We start from the raw sequence: 24,219 nt of genomic DNA, 5'->3' as shown, positions 1-24,219 counted from the left end.
GGCAAAACCCAGTCCTTCGGTGAAATCGCTTAATGATGTTCTTCATGTCGGAAGACCTGTTCAAGGCGAATTGTTCAGTATTCTTCTCCGCTTTCGCAAACACCCGGTAGCCTTTACTGCCGACATAGAGAAAATGTATCGGCAGGTGCTTGTCGAACCATCACAAACTAAATTCCAGCGCATCCTGTGGAGATGCGACCCTTCTAAACCGTTGAGAGTGCTTGAGTTACAAACTGTAACCTACGGCACGGCGGCAGCACCTTTCCTTGCTACAAGGTGCCTTGTTCAGTTGTGCAAAGACGAAAGAGAGCGATTTCCATTAGCATCACAGGTTGTCGAAGAAGATTGTTATGTTGATGATGTTCTGTCAGGTGCAAAATCCACTGCCGAAGCCGTTGAAACACAACGGCAGATTAGTGCGATGCTTGAAACTGGTGGGTTCCGCGTCCACAAATGGAGTTCGAATTGTGAAGAGTTGCTGAATAGAATACCCGAGTCTGATCGTGAAAAGCTGGTTTGTCTCGATCAGGGAGATGAAGTGGTCAAAGCTCTGGGTTTAATTTGGTGTCCCCAATCAGACCAATTCCTATTCGTGGTTCAACTTCCGCGAGAAATTACTGAGTTTACCAAACGAATTGTGTTTTCCGAGATTGGTCGATTATTCGATCCTTTAGGATTTTTGTCCCCAGTAGTTGTGATTGCCAAGATTTTTATGCAAACGTTGTGGGGTGCTGAGCTTGGTTGGGATGAGCAACTTGAAGGGGAACATCTCACATCATGGATGCAATTTCGCAACGCTTTGCCCAAGGTAAGTGAGATCACTGTTCCTCGTCTTGTGTTTTCGCCTTCGACAATCGCTGTCGAAATTCACGGGTTTGCAGATGCCTCCGCTGTGGCTTATGGAGCAGTGATATATGTGCGCAGCGTTCTCTCTGATGGATCGGCTCGTCTCCAAATTCTGTGTAGTAAATCTAGAGTTGCATCGATCAAGAAGGAATATACCATCCCCCGCAAAGAGCTACTTGCCGCCAGATTACTCTCGCGATTGCTTGTGAGGGCTCTTGATGATTTAAAAGTAAGGGTTGATGAAGTTGTTTTGTGGTCTGACAGCCAAATAGTTCTGGCGTGGCTTAAAAAACCCTTAGTCAACCTTGAAGTGTTCGTTCGTAATCGTGTAGCCGCTATCATGGCCGAGACTGGAAATTTCACTTGGAAATATGTTAGGTCAAAGGATAATCCAGCAGATATCGTATCCAGAGGACAGCTTCCGGATACTCTAAGGTCCAATTCCGAGTGGTGGGATGGTCCAAGTTTCCTGCGAGTAGACAAATATTTCGAAGATATTCCAGGAGAAATGACAGACGACGCGCTTCCGGAACTGAAGCTTAGTGCAGTTGTTGCTACCACTGTCTTTAATGAGGACCAACTTCCTGTCTTTTCAAAATTCAGTTCGTTTAGAAAATTGCAGCGCGTAATGGCATACGTGCTGCGTTTCATTCGTAACTGTCGGCAAAAGGAATCGTCCCTTCGAATCCTGACGATTAATCTAACCATTCCAGAGTTGCGCAAGTCATTGGAATTGATTATACAGGTAGTTCAGCACGAAGTGCTCAATGATGAGATTCAGCGCGTTCAAAATGGTGAGCCGTGTAAGCGAATTTCAGATTTGAATCCCTTTTATTGTAACGGAGTTCTCCGGGTTGGGGGAAGGCTTAAACACTCATCATTGCCGTTTCACTCTAAACACCAGTATATTTTACCGAAGCACCCAGTTGTGGATTTGTTGATTCGAGATTATCACCTTGAAGGATTGCATGAAGGCCCGCAAAATCTGCTTGCTACTCTGCGTACTCGATTTTGGTTGTTAGATGGAAGATCAACTGTTCGTAAGGTTACCCGTAATTGTGTTGTGTGTTTTCGAACGCGTCCGAAGATCGCTAGTCAGTTGATGGGAAATTTACCTGTATGTCGTGTTACACCAGCTCCACCATTCGAAATAACTGGTGTTGATTTTGCAGGTCCTGTGTACGTGAAGGAAGGCCGATATAAGCCGAGACTGGTAAAGGCTTACCTATCAGTTTTTGTTTGTATGGTAACCCGTGCCATTCACTTGGAACTAGTTTCTGATATGAGTACACAATCCTTTCTTGCGGCGTTGAAACGTTTTGTAGGTCGAAGAGGTAATCCTAGAGAAATACATTCGGATAACGGGTCTAACTTCCGTGGTGCTAAACACGAGTTACATGAATTGTATCTGCTCTTGAAATCTCAGGCTACGTTTGATGACATTTCCTCTTTTTGTCAACCACGAGAAGTAAGTTGGTCGTTCATTCCACCAGAGGCCCCTAATTTTGGTGGAATATGGGAGGCTGCGGTCAAAAGTACTAAATTTCACCTTAAAAGGACCTTGAAAGACGCTCAATTGACCTTCGAAGAGTATGCCACAGTTTTGGCTCAGGTGGAAGGAATTCTAAATTCACGGCCTCTCTATGCTCTTTCTTCGAGTCCAAGTGATTCCGAAGTGCTAACTCCCGGTCATATTTTAATTGGTCGCCCGTTGACAGCTGTCCCTGAACCCAGTTGTGAGGCAGTTCAAATAAACCGTTTGAATCGTTGGCAATACGTACAGCGTTTGCGTGATGAATTTTGGAAAGGGTGGCACCGCGATTACCTGCAAACTCTACAACCCCGTGGTAAAAATCGAATTAAGGCCTCCAATCTTGAACCCGGTATGATCGTTTTACTCGAGGACAGGGAAATGCCGGTGCAGACATGGAAATTGGGTAAAATTGTCAAAACTTTCCCGGGTACAGATGGTTTTGTACGTACTGTCGAAGTACAAGTAGGCGCCGCGGTCTTGAAGCGCGCAATCAGTAAAATTGCTGTTTTACCTATAGGGAACTGCACGCCGCGGTTGCTAGGGAAAATTCTTCTAAGTCCTTGACGTTTCGTGGCCTTGTTGTTTACGATTTGGACTTAGAAAAATTTTGCTGGTTTTACTGAGGTGCACCCAGGTGGGCAGGGTGGCTTTGATTGAAATTATCAACGCGTGGTTCGTGGGTGGCGGAATGCGCGCGTTCGGGCTCCTACTTGCAAGATTATGAAACCTGACTTGACTACAGTTATGAAGTTCAGCAAGTTGTAAGGCATGATTAGCTGATGTCAGGATGAATCATTGACCACATGGTCACCACTGGCCACTCCGGGAACTTCCGGGATGACCCGAAACAACCTGGAGAACCGGTGATAGGGGTCAATTACGTTTATTTAGCAAAACATGATGAAAAACACCACGGCTCTTTTTTTATGATTTTTCGTCAATTCACTTGTGACTGCATAGCAATACTGGCCATGGTTCCCATGTGCCACTTCCGAAACTTCCGGGATGTCCTGAAGAACCGACATTAGAGGATAATCATATTCTAACAGAAAAATGTGTCATGCGACGGATCTTCCTTCATGAATTTTCATAGATATGTTTGAGGTTGTATCGATGCTAGACATGGCCCCCATTATTGGCCACTTCTGGAACATCCAGGTACCCCGACGGAAACGACAACAAAAGCTAATTACGATCATACAACAAAACATGTAATGTGACCATCATGATTTTTAATTCCTATGTATGTGGTCGTATCAAAAGTGGCCACACTCTTGGTTGACCATTTCTGAAACTTTCTGGGGCGCCCTGAGGGAACCGATGGCCAGAATCAATTTGATTCATTTAGCGACGGTTTCATCATGTTTTTCGAGAATATGCTTGTGATTACTGCTAAAACTTAGAGAATGCCCTCAAGAGACTGATGGCATATTGAACAAACGCGTTCATATGACAAAATGTGGTGTGTAACGCATCTTGGCTAGGTCCAGAGAAATATCTGACAGGATAAAATAATGCCTGATGGAACTTCCGAAGGATTCCCTGGCGTAATTCCTGGAGGAATCCCTTTCAAAATGTTTGAAGGCATCCTCAACGGAATTTCTTGAGAAACGTCCATCTGGGAATTCCTTCGGGTTCTCCTCCTCCAATTCCTCCAGGAGTTTCTCTAAGAGTTCATTCTAAATTTTTTCCTTAAGTAAGTATGAGAGTTTCTTCCAAAACTTCTCCGGGAATTTCTTCTGTAATTCCGCACAAAGTCCTTCCTGGAACTCCTCTGGGAGTTTCTTCTTAAGTTCCTCTGGAATTCCCCCCGGCAGTCCCTTTTAAATTACACCAGGAGTTTCACGTAGAATTTCACTGTGAGTTTGTCATAATTTCCCCCGAGAGTTTATGCTGAAATTCTTCCACAGGCAGTTTCTCATGAAATTCCTCCGGGAATTTCTCCAGGAATTCCTACGGAAGATGCTTGTAGAATTTCTTTAGTTCATTCTAGAATATCTCTGGAAGTTCCTTCTGAAATTCCTCCGAGAGTTCATCCTGGAATTCTTCCGGGAGTTCACTCTGAAGTTCACGCGGAAACTCCAACGGTAGTTCGACCTAGAATTTATCTGTGAGTTCGCCATAGTATTCCTACAGAGTACCATCCGGGAGTTTCCTCCTAGAATTCCTCTTGAAATTCCTCATGGAACTTCCTGGATCCCAAAAATGCTTCAGGAGTTTATCACAGAATTGCTCGGATGTTCCTCTTGAAAAACGTCCGGGAGTTCCTTCAGGAAATCTTCCGGAAGTTCCTCTGGAAGTTCGTCCTGCAATTTCTCCTAAAGTTGCTTCTGGAATTCTTTCTGGAAATTCTTCTGGAATCCTTCTAGGAGTATCTCTGGAGTTAATCTGAGAATTCCTCCCAAAATTCCTCCTTTCTTACCGAAATTTCTCTGAAGGGTCACTTTGAAACACCTTCTGAAATTCCCACAGGAGTTGCCCGTGAAATTTCTCATTAAATTTCACAGGGGACTCTACTTTTATTTCTTAGGGGGGTTTGCCTTAGAATATCTCTAGGAGTTTCTCCTAAAACTCTGGGACTTCCTATTGAAATTCCTTCTGGAGTTCCTCCTCCTCTGTGAGTTCACGCTGGAGCCCCTACGAGTGTTCATCCTGAAATCCTCCGGGAGTAAGTCATAGTATTACTTCGGATTCTCCACTTGAATACTCTCCACAAGTATCCTCCTGGTACCTCTATGAGAGTTCCTCGAAGATCCTGGAATTCCTCTATGAGTTCGTTATATTATGTCTTCGGATGTTCCTCTTGAATACTCTCCTGGAATTCCTTCGAGAGTTCTTCATGAAATGTTACCAGGAGTCCCTTCTGAAATTTCTCTAGGAATTCCTTCTGGCAGATCCTCCTGGAAATCATCAGATAGTTCCTCCTAGAATTCCTGCGGAAATCCTTTCGAATCCGAAGTAATACTATGACTTACTCCCGGAGGATTTCAGGATGAACACTCGTAGGGGCTCCAGCGTGAACTCACAGAGGAGGAGGAACTCCAGAAGGAATTTCAATAGGAAGTCCCAGAGTTTTAGGAGAAACTCCTAGAGATATTCTAAGGCAAACCCCCCTAAGAAATAAAAGTAGAGTCCCCTGTGAAATTTAATGAGAAATTTCACGGGCAACTCCTGTGGGAATTTCAGAAGGTGTTTCAAAGTGACCCTTCAGAGAAATTTCGGTAAGAAAGGAGGAATTTTGGGAGGAATTCTCAGATTAACTCCAGAGATACTCCTAGAAGGATTCCAGAAGAATTTCCAGAAAGAATTCCAGAAGCAACTTTAGGAGAAATTGCAGGACGAACTTCCAGAGGAACTTCCGGAAGATTTCCTGAAGGAACTCCCGGACGTTTTTCAAGAGGAACATCCGAGCAATTCTGTGATAAACTCCTGAAGCATTTTTGGGATCCAGGAAGTTCCATGAGGAATTTCAAGAGGAATTCTAGGAGGAAACTCCCGGATGGTACTCTGTAGGAATACTATGGCGAACTCACAGATAAATTCTAGGTCGAACTACCGTTGGAGTTTCCGCGTGAACTTCAGAGTGAACTCCCGGAAGAATTCCAGGATGAACTCTCGGAGGAATTTCAGAAGGAACTTCCAGAGATATTCTAGAATGAACTAAAGAAATTCTACAAGCATCTTCCGTAGGAATTCCTGGAGAAATTCCCGGAGGAATTTCATGAGAAACTGCCTGTGGAAGAATTTCAGCATAAACTCTCGGGGGAAATTATGACAAACTCACAGTGAAATTCTACGTGAAACTCCTGGTGTAATTTAAAAGGGACTGCCGGGGGGAATTCCAGAGGAACTTAAGAAGAAACTCCCAGAGGAGTTCCAGGAAGGACTTTGTGCGGAATTACAGAAGAAATTCCCGGAGAAGTTTTGGAAGAAACTCTCATACTTACTTAAGGAAAAAATTTAGAATGAACTCTTAGAGAAACTCCTGGAGGAATTGGAGGAGGAGAACCCGAAGGAATTCCCAGATGGACGTTTCTCAAGAAATTCCGTTGAGGATGCCTTCAAACATTTTGAAAGGGATTCCTCCAGGAATTACGCCAGGGAATCCTTCGGAAGTTCCATCAGGCATTATTTTATCCTGTCAGATATTTCTCTGGACCTAGCCAAGATGCGTTACACACCACATTTTGTCATATGAACGCGTTTGTTCAATATGCCATCAGTCTCTTGAGGGCATTCTCTAAGTTTTAGCAGTAATCACAAGCATATTCTCGAAAAACATGATGAAACCGTCGCTAAATGAATCAAATTGATTCTGGCCATCGGTTCCCTCAGGGCGCCCCAGAAAGTTTCAGAAATGGTCAACCAAGAGTGTGGCCACTTTTGATACGACCACATACATAGGAATTAAAAATCATGATGGTCACATTACATGTTTTGTTGTATGATCGTAATTAGCTTTTGTTGTCGTTTCCGTCGGGGTACCTGGATGTTCCAGAAGTGGCCAATAATGGGGGCCATGTCTAGCATCGATACAACCTCAAACATATCTATGAAAATTCATGAAGGAAGATCCGTCGCATGACACATTTTTCTGTTAGAATATGATTATCCTCTAATGTCGGTTCTTCAGGACATCCCGGAAGTTTCGGAAGTGGCACATGGGAACCATGGCCAGTATTGCTATGCAGTCACAAGTGAATTGACGAAAAATCATAAAAAAAGAGCCGTGGTGTTTTTCATCATGTTTTGCTAAATAAACGTAATTGACCCCTATCACCGGTTCTCCAGGTTGTTTCGGGTCATCCCGGAAGTTCCCGGAGTGGCCAGTGGTGACCATGTGGTCAATGATTCATCCTGACATCAGCTAATCATGCCTTACAACTTGCTGAACTTCATAACTGTAGTCAAGTCAGGTTTCATAATCTTGCAAGTAGGAGCCCGAACGCGCGCATTCCGCCACCCACGAACCACGCGTTGATAATTTCAATCAAAGCCACCCTGCCCACCTGGGTGCACCTCAGTAAAACCAGCAAAATTTTTCTAAGTCCAAATCGTAAACAACAAGGCCACGAAACGTCAAGGACTTAGAAGAATTTTCCCTAGCAACCGCGGCGTGCAGTTCCCTATACTTGATAATGCAAGTTTGATTAATGGTTCAGAGAATTCATCTCAGCCCGGCGGGAGTATGTTGGCGCCAATGCCAAAGTGACGCCTTGACATGTCCGAACATGCTCACCGCATGTTGCCAAGTTTTGTTTTATTCCTGCCCGACTGCCTCCACAAAGAACATTTCATTCGCACCCATACGCAGGCACGGCATGAAAATTATCAATAATAGGCTCCGCCTCTCCGCCAGCAAGTGGTAAACTGCTGCAGCCAAGCGACAAACCGCTGCTGCCAACTCAAAACTCCCTAGCATATAAGACGCATAGCATTAAGAAAAAGTGTCAGTTGTCATTTGTATCCCGAAGTGTTAACATCTAATAAATAGTTGCTAAGTCAAAGCAGTGTTCCGTTCTTTTTGCATCCGACCAAGGCTCCAGAGAAGATTCCCTACAGCGGATCCGAAACCACACAAAGTGGTCCACCAGAGAACAGTCCACCGCGATAAAACTTCCATCTTGAAGCTGTGTTGCGTGCAGTATTGGCTTGAGTGGCATTTTCCCCACCGTCCTTTTCAGGACACAAGAGTTGTTCAGAGCCACAAGATAGCCACCACCCGCTCTTGCGAGAGCATCAGAGTTATTCAGAGGCTGCACTCGGCGACACAGTTTTGAGGATCGGACAGTTTTACGTTCCCACTGGAGCCGGGCTAGCGCTCCAACACCTGTAGTTGCAATTTTTTGACCGTTGCACTCGAGGAGTCGAGATCTAAACGTTCGTCACGTAGATGTTTGGTGTCCCAGCATGATATTATGTCCTTCTAGTTAGTTGACTAGTTTTTTATTCTTTACTATCAAGCTGGAAAGAAAACACCCATTTAGATCGTTTCTGGGTTGAGAAAAGTTTAGTGAACACAGATGTATGGGCGGAAGGGAATGAGTCAGGGTTTGAACTCATGACGCTCTGCGTATCAAACAGACGCAGTGTCCACTAGATAAATGTCTACTTACTCTTACTTACCAAAAGTTGTAGAAGAATGTCTGCCTACAATTCATTTTTTAATTTTTCCTATATCTCATTTTTCATTTATTTAGTTAACATCAAATTCATGATAATACTGAATCAACAATTTGCCGCCATAATACTCGATTTGCAGCTGCAGCTCTCCAACGTCGGTCACGCCCAACACTCGCCAGATCACGCTCCACCTGGTCCGCCCATCGTGCTCTCTGCGCTCCACGCCTTCTTGTACCAACCGGATGGTTAGCAAACACCAACTTTGCAGGGTTGTTGTCCGGCATTCTTGCAACATGCCCTGACCATCGTATCCTTCCGGCTTTGGCCACTTTCTGGATGCTGGGTTCGCCGTAAAGTGCAGCGAGCTCGTGGTTCATCCTTCTCCGCCACACACCGTTCTCCTGTACGCCGCCGAAGATCGTCCTTAGCACCCGTCGCTCGAAAACTCCGAGTGCTTGCATGTCCTCCTCGAGCATCGTCCACGTCTCGTGCCCGTAGAGAACCACCGGTCTTATTAACGTCTTGTACATGGTACATTTGGTGCGGGGGTGAATCTTTTTTGACCGCAGTTTCTTCTGGAGCCCATAGTAGGCACGACTTCCACTGATGATGCGCCTTCGTATTTCACGGCTCACGTTATTGTCAGCCGTTAGCAAGGAACCGAGGTAGACGAATTCTTCTACCACCTCGAAAGTATCCCCGTCTATCGTAACATTGCTGCCAAGGCTTGTCCTGTCTCGCTCAGTCCCACCTACCAGCATGTACTTTGTCTTAGCCGCATTCACCACCAGTCCGACCTTTGCTGCTTCACGTTTCAGGCGGGTGTACTGTTCTGCCACCGTTCCAAATGTTATAGCAATAATATCCATGTCATCCGCAAAACAGACAAATTGGCTGGACTTCGTGAAGATCGTACCCCGGCTGTTGAGCCCGGCTCGTCGCATAACACCTTCCAGGGCAATGTTGAATAGTAGGCAGGAAAGTCCATCACCTTGTCGTAGTCCCCGTCGAGATTCAAATGAACTGGATAGTTCACCCGAAATCCTTACGCTGTTCTGCACACCGTCCATCGTTGCTCTTATCAGTCTAGTCAGCTTCCCGGGAAAGCTGTTCTCGTCCATAATTTTCCATAGCTCTGTGCGGTCGATACTGTCGTATGCCGCTTTGAAGTCGATGAACAGGTGATGCGTTGGGACCTGGTATTCACGGCATTTCTGGAGGATTTGCCGTACGGTGAAGATCTGGTCCGTTGTCGACCGGCCGTCGATGAAACCGGCTTGGTAACTTCCCACGAACTCATTTACTTTAGGTGAAAGACGACGGAAGATGATCTGGGATAGCACTTTATAGGCGGCATTCAAAATGGTGATCGCTCGAAAGTTCTCACACATTAACTTGTCGCCTTTCTTGTGGATGGGACAGATTATCCCTTCCTTCCACTCCTCCGGTAGCTGTTCGGTTTCCCAGATCTTGACTACTAACTGGTGCAGACAGATGGCCAACTTTTCCGGGCCCATCTTGATGAGTTCTGCTGCGATACCGTCCTTACCAGCCGCTTTGTTGTTTTTGAGCTGGTGGATGGCATCCTTAACTTCCCTCAGCGTGGGAGTTGGTTCGTTCCCGTCCTCTGCTGCACCAACATAGTCATTTCCTCCGCTGCCTTGGTCCTCCGTGCCTACATTCTCTTCGCCATTCAGGTGCTCGTCGAAGTGCTGCTTCCACCTTTCGATCACCTCACGTTTGTCCGTCAGGAGGCTCCCATCCTTATCCCTGCAGATTTCGGCTTGCGGCACGTAGCCTTTGCGGGATGCGTTGAGCTTCTGATAGAACTTCCGTGTTTCCTGTGAACGGCACAGCAGTTCCATTTCCTCGCACTCCGCTTCTTCCAGGCAGCGCTTTTTCTCCCGGAAGAGACGGGTCTGCTGCTTCCGCTTCTGTCTGTATCGCTCCACATTCTGTCGGGTTCCATGCTGCAGCATTACCGCCCGCGCTGCATCCTTCTCCTCCAGAACCGCTCCGCACTCCTATATCTCTCGATAGAATTGTAAGAAAGCATGATTTCGAAGAAATACCACTTCTTAAAATCTAAACTATAATGTAAGTATGATGATTGTATTTCTGGAAGATATAACTCCATGGGTAGTAAAAATAATGTAACGCCATTTCACAGCATTCTGTCGGAATTTGTTATGCTTCTGCAACAATCCTCTTGAGGCCATCTCTTCTACCTACAGGGGATGGCCAAAATGTTTGGGATAGGCAACTTTTTTTCTCCCACAAAAAATTCAACATGCTGTAACTTTTCATAGAGTGCATCAAAAAATCTCAAATTTTGACTGTTTGTCAACCTATTATATGTGCATCATTGGTACAAATTTGGGCTCGGTTGATGAATTTTTAGCGAAGTTAGAACCGTTTGGGTAAAACACTATATTTTAGACAACTATTTTTTGAACTGTCACATCTCGGAAACCAGTGAACCGAATTAAATGAATTTTTTAACGTTTATCAACAATATATTGATACTTAATACGACGTTATAAAATGTAATATTTTTACGCGGCGAATTTAGTTATACCGGGTTGAAATTTTTACCCATATAGAGGAAAATAAATCAAATTTACAATACCGCACAAAATTTATTAAATGTGTTCTTCCTTCAATCTTAATAGGCTCTATTATATCTGATTAGAGATAATTTGATAACAGAAGTGGAAAAACTTTGGATATCAACACTAAAATTGATTAACATTAATGTAAAAAAATTACATTTTTTCGAGAAAAATCCAAAAAGTGTCAATTCATGATAACTTTTTTCAACGTTTAAAAATTATCTATGTTTCAATAGTTTGTGAAGCATTTACATATTTTCAGTGTACGTTCAAAATTTCATTCAATTCGGTTCACTGGTTTCCGAGATATGACAGCTCAAAAATGAATTGTCTTAAAAATAGTGTTTTACCCGAACGGTTCTAAGTTTGCGAAATATTAATCAATCGAGCCCAAATTTGTACCAATGATGCACATATAATAGGTTGACAAACAGTCAAAATTTGAGATTTTTTGATGCGCTCTATGAAAAGTTATAGCATGTTGAACTTTTTTGTGAGAGAAAAAAGTTGCCTATCCCAAACATTTTGGCCATCCCCTGTACTTACTGAGCAGAACTCAACACCTACTACCAAATATTCGTGCACTTCCCCAACCCAATTTCATTGATTTCGTCGGGCAAATGAAGAAGAAAACAAACCGAACGGAGCGGAAACAAGCTAGACTAAAAGCCATCCCGTGCAAAATAAATCATTAGAAGTGGAATCCATTTCTTCCGTTTCTTCTAGATCCCACCGAACATGCTTCCAGTAGGATTCACTTTTACATTTTCCCGAACTTCTGAATTGCAGCTTACCACATATAACGGAAATTGACGGTCCTACCAGCCAACTTGTCCCGAAAAAAAAAGGCGAGAAGAAAAGTTCGAGGAAGCCATTCTGGGAATCGGAGGAGCAACAGTACCCGAATGTCGGGAAATGGCGTCACTTAGACGGAAAGAAAAACGAAAGTGCTACAAACAGAAGAGCCTCTCAAGCTCGACGCTCTTGGCTAGGAGGAGTCATATATGGACGTATGTTATCATTAAGTTTCCCAGCTGGTGATGAAGGGAGAAAATGGCAGGAATAAACGTCTCGTTCGCTTTAGCTTCCCTATCACAGTGGTCATAATGTTCAATGTATGTATGCATGTTATGAGAAATTTAGAAAACATGTGGGTTGAAATAACTTATTTGTTGTTAGTCAAACAAAATGAAAATAACTTGATTAGATTGGTCGATGAACGGTTCAAATTGTTATTGGAATCGAATCGACACGTTTCAGTATTTTAGTTTTTCTATAACAATTGAACAACAATATACATTTTCGAAAGCAATCGTAATAGGTATCTGTTCATATTTCATGTTTTGTAAATGAGTAATTAAGGTGATGGCATATTTTGTATCTTACCGTTTGTAATTCTGCTAGTCCAACAAAGAAGGCAAAACGTATCTGGAATTGGAAATAAAGCGAATAAGTAATTAATGTTAGCATGAATATTTTCTGGTGTGGGGGCATGAACCAAACTCAAAAAGGCATGCTTATACCCAAAGAGCATAAAACTAAAGTGGATACGCCCAATTATTGATACAAGCATTTTATTTGAATTGGCAAATTCCAATTGAGTAAGAATGGCATCGATTCAAATCCATCAGTGCGACATTTTTGTGTACCTCGCTGTCCTAGAACAAAAAAAAACTAGCAACTGGTCAAAAGTTGTTCTACTACTGATCTACTAGCGTAGTATGAATAGGTAGTCACTCCAATGAAACAGCCAATAACCAATCAACAGCGCAATTTTATAGATGAAAAGCAACCTGAATCGATGATGTTTTTAAGTTTAATCTACGATTTAAACGGCTACGCAGTCTTTTAATTTGGGAAAACGAGGTTTATTATTTGCCCGACGTTTCGACACTGGGGTTTTGTGTCATCTTCAGGGGTAATTAATTTTTCGTTTTTTGATCTTATGTTTCGTCTAACTGTAACTGTCTTGTCGAGATGTTGTTGGTACATGACTTATTTGGTTTATCTAGTTTTGCAACGGACTGTACGCGTTTGACGCAAATCTACTAAATCTACTAAATCTAATAAACCTCGTTTTCCCAAATTAAAAGACTGCGTAGCCGTTTAAATCGTAGATTAAAACCCTCAGTCGATCCTCCAGAAGGCTTTTAAGTTTTTTTTTCTACTGATGGACGTATACAAAGTTCAAATCATGTGCCTTCCTTGTAATTTTCTTTCAACATTGCTTAACCCAAAACTTACACAAAAAAAAACAAATCTCTGGCCCCTTACACCATTGAAACTTGGTAGCAGATGGATGAGTATGTAAACAAAAGATTGTTTTTTTTTCGAGTCCTATCCTTTTACGTTCGTCGTTCTTTGAATGGCGTAAGTTCTAAGGTATATTCAAGGGATTGTTCAAAAATCACCCAATTGGTCTAACTTCTCTTATTTTATGATGATTAACCTGGGATTGTTAGGGGAATATCTGTAAATAAAAAGAAAATCGCGTTAAGTACTGTTCCTTTGAATTCCACTAAGAATTTGCATCCTTTGACAGATACGTATTTCGACCTCAACTGTAAGGTCGTCTTCAGTGTCTTGTACTTGACTCGACTGTCGAGTTAAGTACAAGACACTGAAGACGACCTTACAGTTGAGGTCGAAATACGTATCTGTCAAAGGATGCAAATTCTTAGTGGAATTCAAAGGAACAGTACTTAACGCGATTTTCTTTTTTCTCTTATTTATTTTTTCCATATTTTGAAAGAATCGTCCTTGTAGGTAAATATATTTAAAATGCCTTCGTGATTGATGAGCAACCCCTTTCCTCGCCACACAGAAGATAATTCGAAAACGATGAGATTTTCTAGAAACGCAACAGCACGTTTGCTGTTGGTTTCGTTGGACGCCCTCGAAGTTCTTCTGTTCTTGACTTCCCTCGGCTGGCAGGCGCAGGGAAATGGCATCATCTTGAAGATAACAAGGTAAAGAACATTTTTGTGTACTTAACGCGTGCCATAAATCAAAGATGATTTATTCCGTGGAAAAGGGCCTTTTGCTTAAGGTACCGTGATTTCGGGTGAAATTGATCACTTTTCACAGTTTTCAGCTTCTAATTTTTGAATAGTTATCGATATGGTCAAACTCAATGCTTTAAAACAAGTACTACCACGGGTGTCATCCGTCAACGAGGTTGAAACTTTTACTGCAAATCATTGTATTACAATATATATCATTTAAAATAAAAAAATCAAAAATTTTAGTTTCGGGGTGAAATTGATCAGTCAGTGAAATGTCCTTGTAAGTGCTGAAAATAAATTTTCCTTCTGAACTAGCCATCCCAGAATGCAAAAAGCATTGTAAAACTTGTACAAGTTTAGTAAATTCTTAATTATTTAAGTTTAAAATTTAATAAATCTAAAGAAAACGCCTAAAAGTATGCAATTTTCATGCTAAACGAGTTTTTACATAAGCAAAAGTACAATTTTATGCATAAATATCAATATTTATAGAACTTTTGATGACGAAATCGGGTTTAGCGAGCATTTGGCAACTATAAACATTCATTCGAATATTTATTCCATATGTGATACAGCTACGGTTACCCAAGTTTGAAAGTGTCTTTGAAAATTCGTCGAACACGCAGTTTTGGAAAATATTAAATTTAATACAGAGATATGTGAGAGGGCCCATATAGCCGAGGCGGTAAACGCACGGGTATTCAGCATGACCATGCTGAGGGTGACGGGTTCGATTCCCGGTCGGTCCAGGATCTTTTCGTAAAGGAAATTTCCTTGACTTCCTTGGGCATAGAGTATCTTCGTGCCTGCCACACGATATACGCATGCAAAATGGTCATTGGCAGAGGAAGCTCTCAGTTAATAACTGTGGAAGTTTTTTTTTTTTGTTTTTATTTATGTGTATTTTAACTAGTTGCTAATTCTACACTCAACTGTGGAAGTGCTCATAGAACACTAAGCTGAGAAGCAGGCTTTGTCCCAATGAGGACGTTACGCCAAGAAGAGAGAGAGGATATGTGATAAATTAGCTGTAAAACATGTAAACTCATCATTCAATAACCCTTGAGCCAGATGATGGTCATTTTTTTCAAATTGTTTTAAGTTCAAAGCTTTATTTTTGACAAATAAAAATTGTCCTCACGTCGATCAAATTTACCCCACTGATCAATTTTACCCGAAATCACGGTACATATCAACCATCGCGTTTTAACGGGAATTTGTTTAAATCTGTGCTATAAGTAGTTCATAGTACCTGTTATGTTTTTTTGCATTTTTAAATCGACGATATTTGCTGTGGAGAAATTATAACCCTTAAATCGGATATCATTGATCAGCTGGGTTACGGTTACATAGATCAAATTGATCATCCCCAAAAATTACCAATACCTTCAAGCAAGTCACACAGATTCGTAAGGCCTGAAGTACACAGGGTCAAATATTTGACAAGGAGAGACCTCAAGAAACAACATCTGTTTGACACAAAAAAAAAAATTCGATCGAGTCAAACAAGATGTTTGAGCATTGGTATTTTTTATGAACAAATAGTTGACCCTGTGTACTAACAGCTTAAGTTAGTACAACACCAGACCGCTGTTATGAGAAATGTCTCCTTTTCTCATGTTACCAAGGCACAGCGATTTTGGGTTAATCACTGACAAACGAATTGCCGAGTGCTCGACAATCATCTCAGCAAAAAATGAATTTATCGGGATCTCGGCAATTGCAAAATCAACAGTTGTCACGTTTATCTGAAATTCTTAACAAATCAAAATACTAAATCTCGGCATTTTTGGTTTGTTTTGACTATCCGTTTAGAAAAACAAAAAGGAAAACCGGAATTCACCATCACTGTCTAATGCCATGGTATCAGGTATCAGGTCAACAAAGATGTGTAAGAGCTCCCTCTAAGTCACTTAATTTGTTCCTCAATTGAAAAGTACAGATTCAATCATTCTTATCACTGACTTAAGCAAAATTTCTTATACTTACAATCTCTTGCTTCTTTTTGCTGGTTGGTTGAAACAGTTTTTTTTTCCACAAAAATATAGATTACCTAATGCAGATTCCACTTCCACTTCTAGTAACGGAAGAAAGTTATCCCGATGTTACAACGCAAATTAACAGCTATTTTACTGATATTCGGTAATGCATGGTATCAATGTCCAGATATTGGTATTTTTTTTTTGTTTGCTGACTTTCTCAGCAAATAGTTCTGTCAAATTATATGAATTACAGTACCCGCGAGACGAAATTATTGCCAACATACAGCAGGCAACATCACCAGAAACAACAAGGTATAGTGACACTAAAATAAAGACGAATTCCGGCACTCCAATGGCAATAAGACAAACCCTCACAGCAGTTGAAAATTATCCTACGTGATCCGCTAAATCGTTTAGTAAGGAAAATATATTGAACGCCGAAGATCAATTTGCATGCACTTTCCGAAGTAAAATTTGTGGAAGGCATAGCGCTACCAGCCGTTTCTCAATTCGGCCGGCCATATCCAAAACAACGCGGAGTGAAGAAAACTCGTGGCAGTTGTGAAAACGCAGCCGCTCGTGCGCCCAGGCTGCTACGATTCAGGATTGATCATCCCCATAAAATGTCCAGAAAAGTATTTTTCACTCAATCAGTTTCTGCTCACAAGTGGTGCTTCGTAATCTGCTGTTATTAACCTACGATTACACAAGCAATTTATAAAAAGTCTATTTTTCTAATTAAAGTTTCGTATTGTAATTTGATAGAGATTGATATATCCATTATAAGCACAATGTAAGTATTGTGGGATTTGAAATTTGAAATCACTATAATCTGATATCGATTCCGTTAACAAAAATGAGCAAAACTGCTTCTTCTCAATAAAAAATTGACCTACCTATATTTAATCGACCTATAAGCCCAGTTTCGTGTTCAAAAGGAATCGCTCAAAAAAGTTCTTGAGCGATTTCTAACAGAAACTTTCTACAGAGGCTGCCATTTGAATTGTCATTTCTTCGCAACTGCGTACTGCGATCGAAGAAAATCGGCTTCTTGAGCGATTCAGGCAAGGCCTTTCGCATGCATCAAGATAGGCCGAACTGCAAACAGCCCTATAAGAGCACCTTTACCGGTGCGCGACTAAACTAAATTACATAGCGCAGTATCATAGCGCTATACCTTATCAGGGACTACTAACCGGGCTAGTAAAATAGCAGCGAGGCTTTCGGGAAACATCGAGCGCACAAATTTAGGCGCCCGATAGTTGCGCAGGAAACGATTGCTATTTCAAATATGTCAAAAGTGTTGTGTTGTTTTTTATTTGTTTGTTTCGAACAAAACGCACCAGTGGTAAGCAACAAATTTTGTAAACACTTGCAGTTAGAGAAAATCTGCTGCGAATATCACAAGCGAAAATGTCCAGAAGTACCCCCTCAAGAAATTCCTCCGGGGAACCCTACAGCATTTTCTCCTTTGATTCCTCAATAAACTCCTGGAATTTCTTCAGGCATCCCTCCGGAGATTAATATAGAAATCGGTCCGGGTATTTCTCTTGGGATTCCTCCAGGAATTCTTCCAGAGATTCCTGTAGCAATTGTTCCTGTGATTCATTAAGGAACTTCTCCGGGAATTTCTTCAGAAATTTCTTTTATAATATTTCTACGATTCTTCCTGTAATTTATTCTGTCATTCCTGCAAGAGTTCGTACAGGAATTCCTCCGGAATTTTCTCCAGCAATTCTTCCAGTTATTCCTACGGGGATTATTGCAGGAAATCCTCCAGGATTGCTCAAGAATTTATCCGGAGATTAATCCGGAAGTTCCTCCAGAAGTTTCATATAAAATTTCTGTGGAGATTCCTCCTAGAATTCCTTTAAAGATTCCCCTAGAAATTCATCCGGAAATTCCTCAGGTGAATTCCCGAGGAATTCCCGAGGAATTCCCGGAGGAATTTCACTAAGGATTCCCTGGAGAAATGCCTGGAGCAATCCTCAGGGAATAGCCGGAAGGAATTCCTGGAAAAAATCCACGGAGGAATTTCCTGAAGGAACATCCAAGTAAATTTCTGAATGAACCCCCGGAGGAATTTCTGGAGAAATTCCTAATGGAGTTCCTGGAGAAATTATTGGAAAAATTCCCGGAGGAATCCTCGGCGGAATTCCTAGAGGAATTCTTGGAGGAATCCTCGATGAAATTCCTGGAGGAATCCTAGGAGGAATTCCCGGAGGAACTCCTGAAGGAATTCCCGGAGGAATTCCCGGAGGAATTCCTGGAGGAATTCCCGGAGGAATTCCTGGAGGAATTCCCGGAGGAATTCCTGGAGGAATTCCCGGAGGAACTCCTGAAGGAATTCTCGGAAGAATTCCTGAAGGAATTCTCGGAAGAATTCCTGAAGGAATTCTCAGAGGAATCCCCGGAGGAATTCCTGGAGGAATTCCTGGAGGAATTCCTGGAGGAATTCCTGAAGGTATTCCCGGAGAAATTCCTGAAGGAATTACCGGAGGAATTCCTGGAGGAATTCCCGGAGGAATTCCTGGAGGAATCCTCGGAGGAATTCTCGGAGGAATCCTCGGAGGAATGCTCGGAGGAATTCTCGGAGGAATTCCCGGAAGAATTCTCGGAGGAATCCCCGACGGAATTCCTGGAATGATCCCCGGAGGAATTCCTTGAGGAATCATCTGAGAATTCCGGAAGAATTTCGTGAGGAATCCCCAAAGGAATTTCTGAATGAATCTCCGGAGGAACTCTTGGAGGAATCCCCGGAGGAATCCCGAAAAGAAATTCCAGTAGAAATTATAGGTAAAATCCCGGAAGGAATTCCTGGGGAATACGTATTGCTCGAGGATACTCAGTAAAAATTCATGCTAGAATTTCAGAGGGAATTCCTGGGGAATCCCAGAAGAAATTCTTTCATAATATGTTTCCAAAATATTTCGTTTATACCGCAACAGTATTTGGCAACGACCGGTACGCAATCCGGTAACTAAATATAGTAGCGGCCGGTGTGGAAATGAGTAACTATACTAAAATGACAACTCTGTGGGCAATCATTTTACTCGCCCAGATAGTAGCCCCCGGTAAACTTGCCTTAAGTAGTATATGATTCCTTCAGGAAACTGCATACCGTGATTTCGGGTGAAATTGATCAGTGAGGTTAAAATGATCGACGTGAGGACCATTTTTATTTGTTAAAAATAAAGCTTTAAACTTAAAACAATTTGTAGAAAATGACCATCATCTGGCTCAAGGGTTGTTGAATGATGTGTTTACATATTTTGCAGCCAATTAGTCACATATTTCTGCATCAAGTTCAATATTTTCAAAGTAGACTTCAAAGACACTTTCAAACTTATGTTACCGTAGCTGTATCGCACATGGAATAACCATTCGAATGGATGTTTGTTTAGCTGTCAAGTATTCGCAAAATCCGATTTCGTCATCAACATTTCTATAAATATATATATTTATGCATAAAATTGTACTTTTTCCTTAAGAAATGACATGTTTAGTATAAAAATTGTATACTTTCAAGCTTTTTCTTTGGATTTATCAAACTTTAATTTTAAATATTTTTAAATTTACTAAACTTGTGAAATTTATGAATAGCTTTTCGCATTCAGGGCTGATTAATTCAGGTAGAAATAGTTATTTATGCAACGAGTTGCAAAATGATGATTTTTACAGCACGAGTCGTACATTTTGTTTTCAACACCTTCAAACCCATTTCACTAACTGATCAATTTCACCCCGAAATTATTTTAAACGATATTTATTGCAATAAAATGCTTTGCTGTAAAAGTTTCAACCTCGTTGACTGATGAAAACCGTTGTCGTACTTGTTTTAAAGCTTTGAATTTGACCATACCGAAAACTGTTCAAAAATTAGAAGTCAAAAACTGTGAAAAATGATCAATTTCACCCGAAATCACAGTACCTTTAGGTGGCATTGGCGATTTTGATAAAAATTATTGAATTATCAAATAACTTGAAAGAACTTTGGCAATACATTCGAACTTGAGGAAGCCGCTTTTATCTAGTAATAGATTTTTTTTAACAAAATTGAATACAGGGTGTGGCAGGAAAAAATGTAAAATCTTCAAAAAGCTGTCACTGGCTAAATTTGAGGTATATAAGTATGACTATTTTTTTCATGACAGTGTATTAGTCAATGTCTATATACTTGCAATAGATAATAAAATAAATATATTTGATTTTTAACTTGTGATAATGTAGGCCGGAATACAATAAGATAAAAATGACTAATGTACTAAAAATTTTCAACTATAATTCGATGAAAATCCAAGGCATACTAATCCAGAGCCATGTAGTTTCATATACTAGTTGAAAGCAACAAATACCTTTGTAATAGATAATATTATTCAGAAAATTAAATTATATATTTTATCAGAAGTGAAATTTAGCGAACCGTTTACTTTTTTGTGGTTACATAATAGGGGAGACTGGGAAGACTGGATCCCTTTTTCTTAATATGTCTGTAACTTTAAGAAAAACACAAAACTAGTTCCGTTTTTCGTACAGAATGGCAAGTTAGCATCTAATTGTAAGTTTATACACAACAGAAGGACTTTAAATTATTGTTAAAGTTTTCAAAACTGTGATTTTATGGAGGCTTGTCTAATGGTGTATTTTTCAAAAATGGGTCGCAATTGGTTTCTTTAGCGGTGTTGAGATAATTCGAGATTCTGAATCTGCATGTCAAACTGAGCCGAAATCCGATTTTTTATGAATTTTGGAGTCCGGGAACCTATTTAAAAAACAATTTGAAGTTTGTCTGGGAGAGATTTGTCGAATCACCCCTCGTTGCAATTTGTACTGAGCGGAGCTGTCAAACAGTTGCCCAGCTGTCAAAAGGTGATTTCAAAACATCTCTTTGAAATTGATTTTAGGTGCCAAAACAAAGTTTTAAAAATTTGAAAAAAATCTTAGTGACTCAGAAAAAGGTGCTCTTTCGCATAAAAACAAAAAATCAATACATGTTTTAAAATTTAAAAACCCAATTGATTCCCATTTGGGCACATGGGTAATTTAAAGGGAAAATAACTCAAGAAGCATCCTAATCATTTTCATTTCAAGTTTCCTTGTATTTTTGATGAATATAGTGTATTTCAAATTGTAAGATTTCCCTAAATTGTTAGGGATATACGGTAGTTTGAAAATGGAGAAACTTGATCCCCCTTTTTATCCTTTTTAAGGCGTGCAATAAATTAATAATTATCTCCTCAGTCTCCCCTACGGATTGTCTTCAGTTTCAGACGCTGTCTTGTAAATGTTATTGACCAAAATGAAAAAAAAACTTAAATTATTTTTCAGAAAATGGATTTGTCAACGTCAACGTCAAATAGACGAAAATAAGGTTTGATTTTTTTTAAATAAACTTAACACTTTTATATTAAAAGAAAATCTCCTCAATTCTAAGAATAGAACAAAAATATAAAAATATCTATTTTGAACAGTAATTGGGTGGTCAATGTTACCCCAAACCAATCATCGAAATAAAAAATCCGTTCCTTCTGGGAATTCTTCAAGTTTCTTCTGTGATTTTTAAAGGAGTTCTTTCTGAGATTCTTCAAGAAGTTTCTTAGAGTCTATTCTAGATTCCTCCTGAAACTGCTTCGAGGATTCTCTTAGGAGTTTCTTCACAAATACCTCCTGAAGTTTTTTTTTTTCTGGGATTCCTCTAAAATTTTTCAAGATTGATCAGAAGTTGCTTCTTGAATTCATCCAAGAGTTCCTGCAAAGATTCATCCTTCTGGGAATATCAATCGTGATTATATTATGTTGCAACAGCCAAATCTCTGTTTGTTCTAACAAACTGGCAAAAATTTCAGAAAAAATGGTATTATCAAACAATGGAACAGCTCAGTTTAAACTTGAAATTAGTTTGTCGCTTTAGTAAACTAAAAATCGGTTGATTTGAACTGGAATTTAATTGTGTTTACAATTTATATGGTCTAGACTCTAAAGGATAGAGACGAAAACGAAGTATATGTTTACGGGTAGAATCAGTGGTAGGCCTAGTGATTTTGGCATTGGATAAAATGTGTTTGAGCCATTGAATTATACCCTTGATTATACCCGCCTTGTGGAGGGAGGAGTCCCAGGCCGGACTTTGAACCTGCGACCGCAGCCTTCTTGAGAAAGAATTGACGCTTCAATTGCAGTCGGTGAAAAAGCGAAAGCATCCGTTACAATCTTATATTTTGCTATTAGGTATTCATCTCAATTGCCTGGCAATTGCACAGAATGCTATCCGTTTTTGCCGAGCTAACAAACTTTTTACAGTGATACGAAAACTTTGACCATTCCTTGCGTGAACGTGCGGCAAGAAATCATACCAGGAGAAACTGAAATAAAATTGATTTGATTGCCTTTGGGGAGGAAATATCGATCTTCTCTGAACAAACTGCAATAATATAAATGTAGCTCTCGCGACTCGACTCTGTGCACTTTCTGGTTTTATCGATGTACGGTCTGTCTGACTCTTACGTACATCTATATGGCCAACTGTTTATTCCTAGCGAGTGTTTGTGTAGTTTTGTGTCTATATAGTTCTATCACCCTGGTTGAACATGGCACTGCTTTCCCGTTATTATTATTATGAGAAGGAGACGTTCTTAGGCTGCCTCCTCCTCCAGCAGTAGTGACTGTCGCTGTGTAGCTATCTTCCACCGAACGACGGCACGTTCGAGCCGGCAAAGTAGTGGCTTCCGGCGGCGGAGAATTTCAGGCTCTGCCATGGGGGAAAACATTCATCCGGGCACACCGAGGCACACCAAGTTTGGCGCCTTACGGACTTTATAGGGGGGAAATATAGAAGTGTATTTGTCGGGAATTAAGTGAAAAGTTAGACTATATTTTATGCTTCATCCGTTCGTTGACACGTGAAATGCTATTTTTGAATTTATGCATTTGCAGCAGCGACGAACTTAGTCACGCATCATGAATTCCAAGTACGGCAAAGTCACATTAAACCAAGATTCTATACCACTTGCAGAACATTACAGTTCACAATATGAAGTTTGACTTCAGGTTGATTTGCATTAAAATGCAACATTTAATAAAAAAGAATCAACACACAAAACCTTCTAGTACGTGTAGAGTGTGCTACTTTAAATGCTCTCTCAGTGATTTTTTTTTCATAATTCAAGTCCCCCCCCTGCAAGTAACTCTATAAAAAATGCAGGACGAAACATTTAAAAACCGCTTTATTATGAAGGTGGGATGCGGTAAATAGGCACGCGTATCTATCATCCTGCTTCCTGGCCCGAGTGGTAGGTACGAAGCGGAAGGGTTAGATTTATGGTGCAAAAAGGTTTTATGAATGAATTCCTTTTACCATGGGGTGTACGTCCATCTCTCGGCGGAACACCAAGATACGTTCGTTGTTGGGATACCAACTGGAGCTGTGAATGTGGGCGATGTGCGCTGTGAATAAATAGAGCCCTAAGCTGGCATAGTGTTCATTCACTGTTACCACGTATTTAATTATAAATGCATTATAAAGTACTAAACAGGAAGACATCGAAAGGAGCAACATTGTTGTGCATGCTGAGTTAATGATCGGATTGATTTGAAGAAGAATTTTTCGCATAATAAATTCAAGCATTTACATACGATGCTTCTAGCATTCTTGTAAGCTTCCTGGGAAAGCCTGGTTTTCCAATCGAACAGGTGATACGTAGAAATCTGATAAATATTCACGAAGTTTATGGAGGATCTGCCGTGTGGTAAAATGCGAACTAGTGCGTTTCAGATGATACACGACGAAAAATTATCTAGAATAGGGCTTTGCCGACGGCATTCAGTATGGTGATCACTCGGAAATTCTTGTCGCCTTTCTTATAGATAGGGCAAATTACCCCTTCCTACAACTCCTCCGGTAGCTCTGTTCCATTTCCCATATCCTGACAATCAGCCGGCGTAGATAAATGGCCAGCTTTTTCGGGCCCTTCTTGATGAGTTCATTTCCAATTCCATGCTTGCTATATGCCTCGTGGGTTAGATCTCATCATTTGTCGTGCTGACGTAGTCATTTCTATCTTCGTAATCATTCCTTGATCCTCAGTGCCTGCGTTATCCGCACCATTCACGTATTTGCC

At 40.8% G+C, this 24,219-nt stretch overlaps 1 protein-coding gene across 4 annotated transcripts in view; it reads right to left on the bottom strand.

Annotated features, from left to right (window-relative positions):
* LOC109400046 (uncharacterized protein CG3556) overlaps positions 1 to 24,219 on the bottom strand; it is a 128,340-nt gene that overhangs the window by 63,470 nt on the left and 40,651 nt on the right. For all 4 annotated transcript variants that reach the window (XM_062859170.1, XM_062859171.1, XM_062859172.1 and 1 more), the window contains one exon: positions 12,502 to 12,543. The gene's annotated coding sequence lies outside the window, so the exon portion shown is untranslated. The remainder of the gene's footprint in view (positions 1 to 12,501; positions 12,544 to 24,219) is intronic.

This window comes from Aedes albopictus, chromosome 3, assembly GCF_035046485.1.
Source record: "Aedes albopictus strain Foshan chromosome 3, AalbF5, whole genome shotgun sequence".
Lineage (NCBI taxonomy): Eukaryota > Metazoa > Arthropoda > Insecta > Diptera > Culicidae > Aedes > Aedes albopictus.
Note: the sequence above shows the minus strand (reverse complement) of the source record. Positions and strands in the feature narration are given on the sequence as shown.